This window comes from Panthera leo, chromosome E3, assembly GCF_018350215.1.
Source record: "Panthera leo isolate Ple1 chromosome E3, P.leo_Ple1_pat1.1, whole genome shotgun sequence".
NCBI classification, from domain to species: domain Eukaryota; kingdom Metazoa; phylum Chordata; class Mammalia; order Carnivora; family Felidae; genus Panthera; species Panthera leo.
The window spans coordinates 23228652-23240846 of record NC_056694.1 but is presented as its reverse complement, the minus strand read 5'-3'; the positions used below and the strand labels follow the sequence as shown (position 1 = coordinate 23240846).

Here is a 12195-nt window from a genome sequence, read left to right as displayed (position 1 = left end):
GAGGGAAAAGAACTGAAATACGTACGGAGGAGACCAAAAGAGTGTTCCTGAAGCCAAGAAAAAAAACCACGTTTCTCACGAAATAGGGAGTGGGCGCCTCCGATGCCACAGAGGAATGTGACGAGACCAGGACAAAATTGGGATTGCCTCTTGGGGGTGGACTCAGCACCGCCTCATGGGGTCACAGGGTGGGTGGCAGATGGGACAAGTTGGGGGCGAGTGTGAGGAGACGAAGCGGAGCTTTATTTCAAGACCTTTGGGGAGAGGAGGAGATACGTAGGACTGTGGCGGGTGGGGGGGGGTGGTGAAGGGATAGATGATTAGCTTTTCAAAAATCAAAAAGACTGGGACGCTACAGCACGTGACTGCAGTTAATACTGTATATCTGAGAGCTGGCTAAGAGATCGGACCACAGAAGGTCTCATCAGGGGAAAATTTTTGTCAGTGTGTTAGTGATGGATGTTAAGTGGACTCATCGCGGCGATCGTTTTGCAACGTATACCTGTGGCGAGTCACGTTGCACGCTTGAAGCTGATACAATGTTACATGCCGGTTATATCTCAATAAAAACTAAATAAGTAGGGGCGCCTGGGTGGCTCGGTCGGTTAAGCGTCTGCCTTCGGCTCAGGTGGTGATCTTGTGTTTCGTAAGTTCGAGCCCTGCGTCGGGCTCTGTGCTGTCCCTGTGGAGCTGCTTCAGATCCTCTGTCCCCCTCTCTCTCCACCCCTCACTGCTCTCTCACTCTGTTTCTCAAAATTAAATATATTTTTTTTAATTTTTAAATTAAAGAACTAAATCAATAGAAAAAGAATTAGCTGATTCCACTGACTACAGGTTCACTGAGATGCCCTCTGTGCCAGTGTCACCACGACTCCTGTAAGACCTTGCTACCCACACCGTGGTCCACGGACCAGCAGGTCAGCCTCAGTGCAGAGCCGGTCAGCAATGCAGAATCTCAGGCCCCCTCCCTAGCCTTCCCCGATCGGAACGTGCATTCCAGCAAGACCCCCGGGTGGCTCAGAGGATGCACATCAGAGTGTGAAAAGCACTGATTGAAGGGACCCACCCCCAAGGAGAAGGGAAGGTGGGCTTAAGCGTAGGGAAGGAGCCAAGCCCAGACTGAGAAAGAAGGTGGGGATCCGGAGTTACCCGCAGAAGGCGCCCTGATAGTGTCCCCACGGTCAGGCCAGGCTGGCCACACGTGGTCCCCGAGAAATTGAGGTCCAGTTGCCTGGAAACTTACCGAGCTATACACGCAGCAGCAAAAACCATTCATCCAACACCCAGGCCACACTTCCTCCCTCTTGAGAGCGGAGCTGAACATTCTGGGCCTCCCACAGCCTTGCTTCCCACCCCCCCCCCCGCCTGCCGCACGAAACCGCTACCATCCAGGCCATCTTCTTCCTAAATGGTATCAATGGAGACTTTTTAACGTCATTTTTAATTAGCTAGTTGTTTTGGGGTTTTTTTAACTACAAAGAACACGTGGTTATGGCAAAGAAAGACCCACTGAGCAGCAGAAAGGGAAAGGTGGAAGTAAGGTCCCATTCTGCACTACAGCCCATCCCTCTTCTGGGACCTCAGGAGTTCCCCGCACTCAGCTAGTGGACAGAAGGGACAGTGAGAGGGATGCATCTACCTTGTGAGCACAGCACAGAGCCTGGCTAAAGGTCGCACACTGCGTTTCTACTCACTGTCCGCGGCAGGAACCAGGTGCAGCGCCCCTCGCAGATGCATTGGGTGCTGGGAAATGTGGTCCTTGGCTGGGCAGCTGCCCTCTAGAAACAGCTCTGCTCTGGGGGGAGGAGCAGGGGTCTTTGGTCGGGTCTCCCCATCTCTGCCCCAGATGCTGCAGCAAACATCCATGCCCACAGGCCTTCACCCGCCTGTAAAGTAAATTTCCAGAAGTGGAATTGCTGGATTGGAGGGTGCATTTTAGGGCACCTGGGTGGCTCAGTCTGTTAATCATCCGACTCTTGATTTCGGCTCAGGGTTCGAGTGCTGCATCAGGCTCTGCGTTGACAGCTCGGAACCTGCTTGGGATTCTCTCTCCCTCTACCCTGCTCGTGTGCGTGCATGCTCGCTCTCAAATAAGCCTAAAAAAATAAAACAAACGGTGAGTTTTGCATTTGGCAAGGCAATCTCTACTTGCCCTCCTGAAGACCACACCCATCAACACTCCTACGGATATTGGAGAGTACTTGTTAGTTCAACACGTTGCCAGCAGTAACGGTTATCATTTTTTAAAAATATATTTTTCCAGTGTTAAAAGTGAGTAATATCTCATCGTGGTTTTTTTGAAAAATTTTTAATGTTTATTTTTGAGAGAGAGAGAGAGACCTAGCATGAGGGGGGGAGGAGCAGAGAGAGAGAGGGAGACACAGAATCAGAAGCAGGCTCCAGGCTCTGAGCTGTCAGCACAGAGCCCGATGCAGGGCTCGAACCCACCAGCTATGAGATCATGACCTGAGCCAAAGTCGGAGGCTCAACCGACTGAGCTACCCAGGTACCCCTCATCATGGTTTTAATTTGCATTTAACATTGCGAGAGATGGAGAGTATCTTTTCGTGTATTTATTTTAATTTGAGCGCTTTTACTATTAACTCTTCTTGTGACCTGTGGGCCTTTCTTCCACCGGCTGGTTCTCCTTTTCTGATTGATTTGCCAGAACTTTGAAACAATATAGATGAAGTCATCCCATCGTTTCCCTGTCTCGCATGCTGCAAATATTTTTCCAGGGGGGTCCTTGTCCTTCTATTTTATTTGTGGTGGGTTTTCCCCCCCATCCCGGAGACTTGCATTTTTCACGAGGTCTAACTTCTCAGCTTCTTCCTTCATGATTTTTGTCTCATGCTTAGAAAGGCTGTCCTCGTGCCAAGATTAATTTTATGTTCTCACGTTTTCTTCTAGTGTTAGAGTCACACTTGAATCCAGATTCTGCAACTTGCTGTTGCTTTGGCGATGACGTTGGTTCTCGGTGCCCCAGTTTCCTCTGCCCGCAAGCAGGAATAGGGAGGGTGGCGGCCTCTTGGAGTTCACGTACAGACGGAGGGAGGCAGTTTTCCCGTAGAGCCGAGAACCGCTTGGGCCCCCCGGCCACCGTGCAGCAGGCGCTAGCTTATGTCCAGGGCGTCAGTGACCGCGTCTCTGTCAGCTTGGGCTGCTGTGACAACACTACCGTGGAGGGGTAGGGGGGCTTCAGCAACAGGCATTTGTTTACTTCTCTCCATTATGGAGGCTAGAAGTCCAAGATCAGAATGCCGGCCAGTTTGGTTCCTGGTGAGAGTTCTCTTTCTGGTTTGCAGACGGCCGCCTTCTTGCTGGATCCTTACGTATTATGGGAGTGGGAAGAGATCCTCTTTCTTGTTTCTCTCCTCATAACAGCACTGAGCCCATTTGTGAGAACTCCACTCTCATGACCTCCTTACCTCCCACAGGCCCCACTTCCAGAGACCATCACATTGGGGGCTGGGGTTAGGGCTTCAACATGTGAATCTGAAGGAAAAAGTCATAAGCAGACCATATGGACAGCCAATGTGTGTTGCCTTCTTTTGTATTTTAATGTTTATTTTTGAGAGAAAGAGTGTGAGTGAGGAAGGGGCAGAGAGAGAAGGAGACACAGAATCTGAAGCAGACTCCAAGCTCCGAGCTGTCAGCACAGAGCCCACTGTGGGTCTCGAACTCATGAACTGTGAGATCATGACCTGAGCCAAAGTCAGAGGCTTAACTTACTGAGCCACCCAGGCGCCCCTTGTTGCCTTATTTTTTTAAAAAAGATACAGAATGTGAGGATTTCATACATGTGTACATTGTGAAATGATTACCACAGTCAAGTTAATTAACACATCCATCACCTCATGTGGTTGCCCAGCGTGTGCACGCATGTGTGTGTCTGTGCACTGAGACTTAAGATCTACTGTCTTGGCAAATTTCAAGTATACAATAGAGTATTGTTAGCTGGAGTCACCATGCTGTAATTAGATCCCCAGGACTTAATTCATCTTCTAACTGGAAGTGTGTACCCTTTCACTAACGTCTCCCCCTTGCACCCTCCCTCCTCCCCTGGCATCCACCATTCTACTCTCTGGTTCTCTAAGTTCTACATAGGGAATCATATGGTATTTGTCTTTCCGTGTCAGACTTACTCCCCTCAACCATATAAAAGGAAAGAAACCCTGCCGCCTGTCACAGCGTGGATGAGCCTGGAGCACATTATATGCTCGGAGAAATAAGCTGTACCCCCATTTCTGTGGGTAGCAAGGGACAGGACTCGAACTCAGGGCTCTTTGACTCCAAATCCCATAGTCACAACCAGCCCCTAGAGTAGCCCACTGCCCCGTGAACATCTCTGTGTATCACATAAGGAGGGTCCTTTTCTGGTCTGTCATATGGCAGGACCGAGGACAAATTCCCCAATGCACGAGGTGTGGAAGAAAGAATAGGCTTTACTGGGGAAACTTGCACAGCAAGGGTCTCAATAGAAGAGGCAGGTGTGGGGTTACTGTTTTCTGACCGTCACACTGAGAGATGTGCCAGGGCCTGGCTAGACTGGGTTTATGCTCCAGGGAAGGGACTCTGCCCCCACACCTCCATCAACTTCTCTTCTTATGGGGGAACAGCCCTGCCAGTTGGGGGGTAATCACACTACTGGGACACCAGGCAGGCTGCTGTTTACAGGAGATGCCAGCTGCTCCCAGGAGTTAACTGGGAAAGCCCACTGCCCAGCACCTTGATGGCCTATAGGAAAAACTGGGTTCGGGCATAGGCCCTCTTGCCAGAGAAAAGAAACCCTCCTCCCTGCGCCCCCTCCCCCACAGCCCGGCGTAGGGAGCCAAGTTCAGGTAGGGAGCCCTCACACTGGGAAATGAGGACCTTCCCCCCGCCCCTGTTTCCACAAGGCTGTGTTAACTCCCAGAGGATAGAGGCTTGCTTATCTTTGTATCTCTTGCATACAGTAGGTGCCTAATAATGCTTGAATACATGAGTGCATACCAGGTGTAGGATAAGCATTGTCGATGTAGAGACGTGACAGTCATGATCCCTGCCTTCCATGACCTTACACTCTAGGGCTCTGATAGACACAGATCATGTATCCGTAGTGGATATACCACAAAATCACAAGTGTAGCAAATGCCTAAGTCTTCCAGGAAGGGGAAAAGAAGGGGGGCCTGGAAGGCTCCCTGGTGGAGGTGATGAGTTGAGAGCTGAAGTTTCGCCCAACAGGCTGCAGGGGACGTCGCCCAAAGGATACGATGTGTAAAAGGTCCCTTAGCACGAAATAGAGTCTTGTGGGGAGAGCCTTGAATAGACCACGCTGGCCACCCAGGTGGCCATGGGCCAGATTAAGAAGAGCCACATAAATCCTGCCAAGGCCTTTATCCTGTGAGCAGTGAAGAATGGTTGACGGAGGTCAAGCTGGGACTTCATGTTTTGCTCCAGGGTCACCTAAGTGTGAGGATTCGGGGCCATGGGCCTGGAAGGAAGTGGTCATTTCTCTTCTCAACCAGATGAGGAGAAACGGCCACAGGTGCTGTGCCTGCGCTGGGCTCAGCACACGGGGGGTTGGCAGGTTTTGTTTTAAGAACCGGTTTCCTGCAATAAAGCCTTTTTCCTCCTCTTCCACTCTTAATTATCCCCCTGGAGACTGCAATGATTTTCAAGGAGCCTGTTGCCCAGTTAGGAGCTAATAAATCACCCAAGTCCCCCAGGCAGCCAGGCTTCCAGAACACATACATGGAGTGCATAGATTTAGTAGAAAATGAAATCTGCCAGAGAATCCTCTCGGTAATAATCAGAGGTGTGCTCGTACTCCAAGTTCCCAGGGAGGCCCTGCTGAGGCTCCCGTGTGCGGACACGCGTAGGATGTCTCTTGTGTGGACAGTGGGGGCCCAGGGAGTGGTCTCTGCCCCACGGGGTAGGTGTAAAAAAAAACAAAAAAACAAAAACAAAAAAACCCTTTCCAGCCTCAAGCTGCCAAGAGAGTATTTAGATGTTTTTTTTCTTTTTCTTTGGTAGGGTCCTCAGGAAGTCTGTGATTTTCCCTCAGGAAGTAGGTAAGAGTACAGACTTTGCCTGCATGGGGAAGAGGCCCACGTCTCCAGTGGCACTTACAAATGGCTTCTTCCTCACTCTTCCCGGATTAAAGCCCTGACTTTCTGTTTTTCTGTACCCCCTGCCACCTGCCAGTCTTCTTGGTGCTGAGAGTAGGGAACAAGACCGACATCAACCCGATTCTCTCAGAACTTACAAGAGAATAGTGGTTAGGGGCGGGGATGGGCAGAGACCTAAACATACAAGTAAACAGATATTAGAGAGTAATGAGCATAATCACATTACTTGTGAGAGCCCATTTTAATAAGGCTGCGCTTCCCAAGCTTTTCTGATGGTAAGAATCATGGGGAACCCACTGAATCAGAATGTACAGGGGAGGGGCCTGGGACTTTTTTTCTGTAATGTGCACCTCAGTTGATACTCATGAACAACTGTATTCAAGGCTAAGTGGCTAAAGCAACAGTGGTTCTTGGCCCTGGTGAGCCACTGGGATCCTCTGGAGGGCTTTCAAATTGCAGGAGTCCAGGGCCACTTCCAGAGTTTCTGATTTAAATAGTCTGGTGTGGGGTCTGGCCGTTTAAATATCTCCAAAAACCCTGCAGGGGGTCCCAGTGGGCAGCACGACTTTACCCCCCACGCCCCTAGCCTCACTGCAGACTGACCACAGCCGGGTTCTCACCCATCACCGTGGGAGTCCGGGGCGAAGGACGGGGTGTAGGTAGCAAACCAGAAAGGGCACAAGATGTGTTCCTTCTTACATCTCATTTCACCTTCTTAGATATGGAGGTTAGGTTGAAGCAGAGCCTGGACCTCCCTCAGTCTCTGTGCCTGAGTGCCTGTGGCCTTGATAAAATTTTGAAAATGGCACCGTGATCCCCCCTCCCAGGACTGTCTACTGAAACCGTCCTCTGCCCAAGGCCAGAATGCCCAGAAAAGGCTGTGCTTCCTGAACTAACACTGGTAACTTGGGAGGACTCAAGATGACCTCTCAACAGGCACTTGCCTTTGACACTGGATCTTTGACCCATTTACTGAGCACCTGTGGTTTGCTGGGTGTTGTGCTAGGAAGGCAAAAACAAATGAGAAACATGCCCAAGTTGCTGACAGTGTGGTGATATAAGTGAATGCATATCTGCTAAGTTCTGCACAATGGGATGAGGGTGCTGGCAGTTGGATGCACCAAATGTCATGAAATTACAAGAAGGGGTTCACAGAGGGTGTGACTTTTGGTTCGGGCTTGGAGAGACGAGTCAGTGTTCACTAGAGTGAGAGAGACAAAGAAAGATGATCCAGAGTCTTAAAAACAAAAAACTCAGCAAGTTGCAAAAGCACATGGCGTGCTGTGGGGAGTGGATCTTATATTCAGCATGACATGAGCATTGGGTTGCCAGGACGTGGCAAGAGATTAGTTCTAGAAAGGCAAGGCAGTGGCCTTAAGTACCAAGTCAAGGAATACAGGCTTTATTCAAAAGAAGAGTTGGTCATTGATAAGATTGGATTTGCTTTAGAGAGATTTCCCTGGTGGACACAAGATGCGGAACAGACTGAAAGGGAAGAGAGAGCGGAAGCCTGGAGGTCAGGCAGAAATATATGACAAGAGCCTGAGGCTGTGTGAGCGGGCTGGGAGAGACAGGGCCTACTTGAGAACTTTCTGGAACGAAGAACATTAGATGCGAGAAGGAGTCAATGACTGTGAAGGTGTTCTGCTTTGTGAGTGGATTCACCGTGACATCATCTGCAAGGACAGGCAAAAGAGAGAAGTGAGTTTGGGGAGGAAAATGGGGCGTTCCGTTGTTGAGGTGAGGTGTCCAGTCTGCAGAGGGTAGGGCGTCCCAGTCTGGAGCATGGGCGAGTTGGATCGGCAGTTACAGACCCGTGAGCCAGCAGCTCCTCAGTGGTGGTTAAAGGGAGGAGTGAGGTCGACCTGGGAGGTCACGGGGAGTGGGGGGAGTGCGAGTTAGACCCTTGGGAAGATCCAGAATGGCTCCCTGCCCTCGTGGAGTTTGGGGGAGCGTGGCCTCCACAGAGAGGAAGCCGGGTTGTAAAAGATAAGATTTGCATTCTCAGGGCGCCGGCACCAGAAACCAACTCTCACTGACTTCAGCTAGTAATCCTTTATCGGAAGGACATGTAGGGACTCACAGGGCACGGAAGAAAGCGGAAGAACCGGTCTCAGACGGGGTGAGCGTCTGAGCGGGGTGAGACGGCCACAGGGACTTGGAAGCAGAGGCTGGTGAGGAGGCTTCCAGGCTCCCGTGCCTGGTTGGAGGATTCAGCCCAACGGTTTCCAGTCCGAAAGATACGTGTTTAGTCTTCATGACACAATTGGCACTGATCGTCTTAACTCCAGTCACGCACCCACCCCCGGGCCTGCCAAGATTTTAATCCAAAGCAGGAGGGGTAGTTCCTCCAAGAGAAATCTGGGGGCTGTTGCCAGATGTAGGAAAATTGCCGCTGAGCAGGTTAAAATAACAGATGGGAGGTGAGTGAGTCCAGACTCTGAGTGTTAGTTCTTCCAGTCACTTTTGCAGAGCCACAGTGTAAAGAAAGGAGGCCGAAGCTGAGAGAGAAAAGTTCAGCTGTTTTTAGCGGCCGGAAACAGGTAAGCAAAATTTAAACAATGACACGAGGAGGAAAAATGAGCCTCTAGGAAAAGTCTGATGCCCCCCAACACCTGCCTGTGCAAAGAGCAATGAGGCATGTAGAGTCTCTTGCACATTATGCTCACACAGGCCCCCCGCACTCGACGCTAGCGACCCCAGGAGACACAGGTAAGGGATGGAGAAAATGGCAGTGCACAGGAGCCGTGCGACTCGTGGTGTGATCAGGGCTGCGCGATCCCGTTTACAGTCTGGTGTGAGCGCCTCCTTAGTATTTGTAACTCGGTTTTGCAGCCGATATGCCAGTGAGGAATTGGCAAGGTGGAGCTTCTGTTTGGGGGACAGCTGGGGGAATGATGTGGTTCTCCGGAGATCACTGGAATTGGGCAGAATTTCCCAAACTGGCAACAGAGAGAGACATTCGCTGGTGTTCCTGGCAAAAGTATCCTTAGATAAGCTTGGGAAATGCCGTACCTGCGCTTCCTCTCTCGGGTATCCTTTAGTGTCTTAAAGGGTAATGCAAAGAAATCTGTCTAGTAGCTTGTCAGGTCAACTTTTTGGTGTTGCAGAAAACCTTTATATCAATAACCCCCATAGGGTTTGGAAAGTCCTTAATATTTATTTTTGAGAGAGAGAGAGAGAGAGTGAGAGCAGGGGAGGGTCAGAGAGAGAGGGAGACACAGAATCTGAAGCAGGCTCCAGACTCTGAGCTGACAGCACAGAGCCCGATGCGGGGCTTGAACTCACAAACCGTAAGCCGAAGTCAGACATTTAACTGAGCCACCCAGGTGCCCCTGGAAAGTCCTTAACTTTAAATGCACCATCACGGGGCACCTGGGTGGCTCAGTCAGTTAAGCGTTCCACTTGGGCTCAGGTCATGATCTCACGGTTCGTGAGTTCAAGCCCCGCATCAGGCTCTGTGCTGTCAGCTCAGAGTCTGGAGCCTGCTTCACATTCTGTGTCTCCCTAACAACTGCCCTCTTCCCCTCACGCTCTCTCTCTCTCTCTCAAAAATAAATATTTTTTAAAAGTTTTACAAATAAATGCAGTCACATCTATATAATGTCATCTGCTCTTGTCCTTAAGGCCAACACCTATTTACAGTGTGGGTCAGGTCATAATATAATACAGCCACGTTTCTAAGAAAATCCAGCCAAAGAATTCTAGTCATGTGTACTTGTGATTGTTTGCTAATGACGATATCCTATTGTTAAAAACGAATGGCCTACTCCCTGTTGATAAGTCTCAAACTTCCAACTCACAAGGGTCCGTTATGGACCTTGAGCCTGGAAACGAGATACTAGTTGTATCAGCCCGTCAGGTACCCGGTGAATTTGAAGGTTCCAGGGGGTAATGTGCAGGTTTGCGGGGAAAGCACCAGGGGCAAGGATCTAGGAGCACGGGTGGACAGGGGAGGCCACCTTGTCCTCCAAGACCAGCAGGAGGGGCGCAGGATGGGTGCAGATAACAGTGTGAAGGTGGACGAGAGGAAGGTTGAAGGAGCTGATGTGTAAGTGGTGGAGACTAGCTGTGTGTTGATGCGGAGGAACAGGGGTCGAGTTGGGAGCTCATGGTGAGAAGGTAGAGCACTTTGACGAACTTGAGAGGTAAATATAAAAAATGAGCAGTGTTTGAGAGTTCAACTGAAGCTAGAATTCATAAGCATATCAAGGATCCAGTTGTCAGGGTCACGGGTTTCCTTTGCTGCTGTTTGTCATCCCCAGGACAGAACGGGAGAGAATGAAAGGTCGGAAGGACACATTGCTAGCGATGGGAGAACACACAGTACAAGGAAGTGGACGAGGAGGAGGATGCTCATGACCGTGACGCTACTGCCAGTTATTCATGGGCCCAGAGCAGGCATGGAGGAACGTGAAATCGGAGAGAGTCAGATGAATTTCAAGATCAGGCATAGTGAGTTTGAGACTGTGTTAAATAAAGGTAGGAAGAAATAAGGGTATAGCCTGTATTTAGCCTGTATTAGTTTCCTGTGGCTGCCGTAACACATGACCACAGACGGGGTGGTTTAAAACGACTAGCTTGTGGTGGTTGCCAGAATCCTTGGCATTTCTCAGCTTATACGTATATGACTCCGCACTCTGCCTTCATCTTGACATTACCTTCTCTGTCTCTTCACCCCTGCTTGTCTCTTGTAAGGCTACTTACTGCTCGTTGGATTAGGGCCCACCGGATTCAGGATGGCCTCATCTCGAGATCCTTAACTAACTTCTATCTGCAAAGACTCTTTTTCCAAAAATAAGGTCACATTCGGAGGTTCTGAGTGGACATGTCTTTCAGAGGGTCACCATTTGGCCCATCCCATGGTACTAGAGTGGAATTTCAGAGAGAACCGTTTCAGAACTAGGTCAATTCCAATGACAAGACCCAAGGTATGGCCATGAGGAGGAGCTGCCAAAAGGAAGGAGAAAAATGGAGACTTGGGTTAAAGAACTGTGAAGCTGGGTTATTGGATGGAGATGATGATGGGACCTGGGAAGAAGACCAGGAACTAGGAATGTGTGCGCCAGAGGAAGGTGAAGATGATGAATGCTTTGGGGGTTGGTGAGACACGGTGGGGAAAAGATGTGGTGGTTCTCAACTCTGCCTCCACACTGGAACTAACTGAAGAGCTTTTGAAAAGTACCCACCCCATAAATTTCTCATTAGTTCATCTAAGACGGGTCCCAGACATCTGCATTTTTTAAAAAATTCTTTGGGTGGTCTAATGTGCAAAACACGACCTTCAGAAAGAAGTAGAAACTGGGAGCCAAGGGTGTTCCCCTCCAGCAAGGCTTGAAGGAGACACATCTGGGAAGGAGACTTCAGAGCTTCCCACCATCATCCCTTAAAGTCTTAAGCACAACCAGGAAATTAAAAAGTAAGGGAGCAAGAGGTTGCATCACCTGACTTCCTGCTGAGGGCACGACAGGACTGGAGTTCCGTGCTATTTCAGGCTTATGCCGAGGACGTATTTCAGATGCGTTCCAGCAGAAAGACATCAGAAGGCATTGCTAAAACACTTGTTATTCATACAAGACTTGCCCCAAAAAGGTTTTCTTAATATATTTGGAGAACTATCTTTCACCGGAATAATATTTAGTAGCTTCCTACTAAATATATTTTTGAATATGTAATAAACGACATTAAAATTTTCAAGTAGCATAAAATACAAATATAAAAAATAAAAATTGCTTTTTAGACAAAAAGTAATTCTTGGGGCACCTGGGGACTCAGTCAGTCAGGTGTCCAACTCTTGATCTCAGGTTAGGTCTTGATCTCCGGGTCATGAGTTCCAGCCCTATACTGGGCTTTCCACTGGGGTGAAGCCTACTTAAAAAAAAAAAAAAAACACTTATCCCTGACCTTCTCACTCTGCCCCCACCTCAAGACTCCCCCCAGAAACAACCGTTTTTATTGTTTCTTGTGTATCCTTCCTGAGGTGAATGTGCTATATCTTGCCTATTTAACACCGTACCTTGGAACTCATTCCCTATTTGTACACACAGATCCACCTGATTCTATTAACTGGCTGTTCTATCATTTA

The 12195-nt window shown here is 49.4% G+C and overlaps 1 protein-coding gene across 1 annotated transcript in view; it reads left to right on the top strand.

Moving 5' to 3' along the window:
- The window catches only part of HS3ST2 (heparan sulfate-glucosamine 3-sulfotransferase 2), a 92120-nt gene that overhangs the window by 78274 nt on the left and 1651 nt on the right, over positions 1-12195 (top strand). The window lies entirely within an intron of this gene.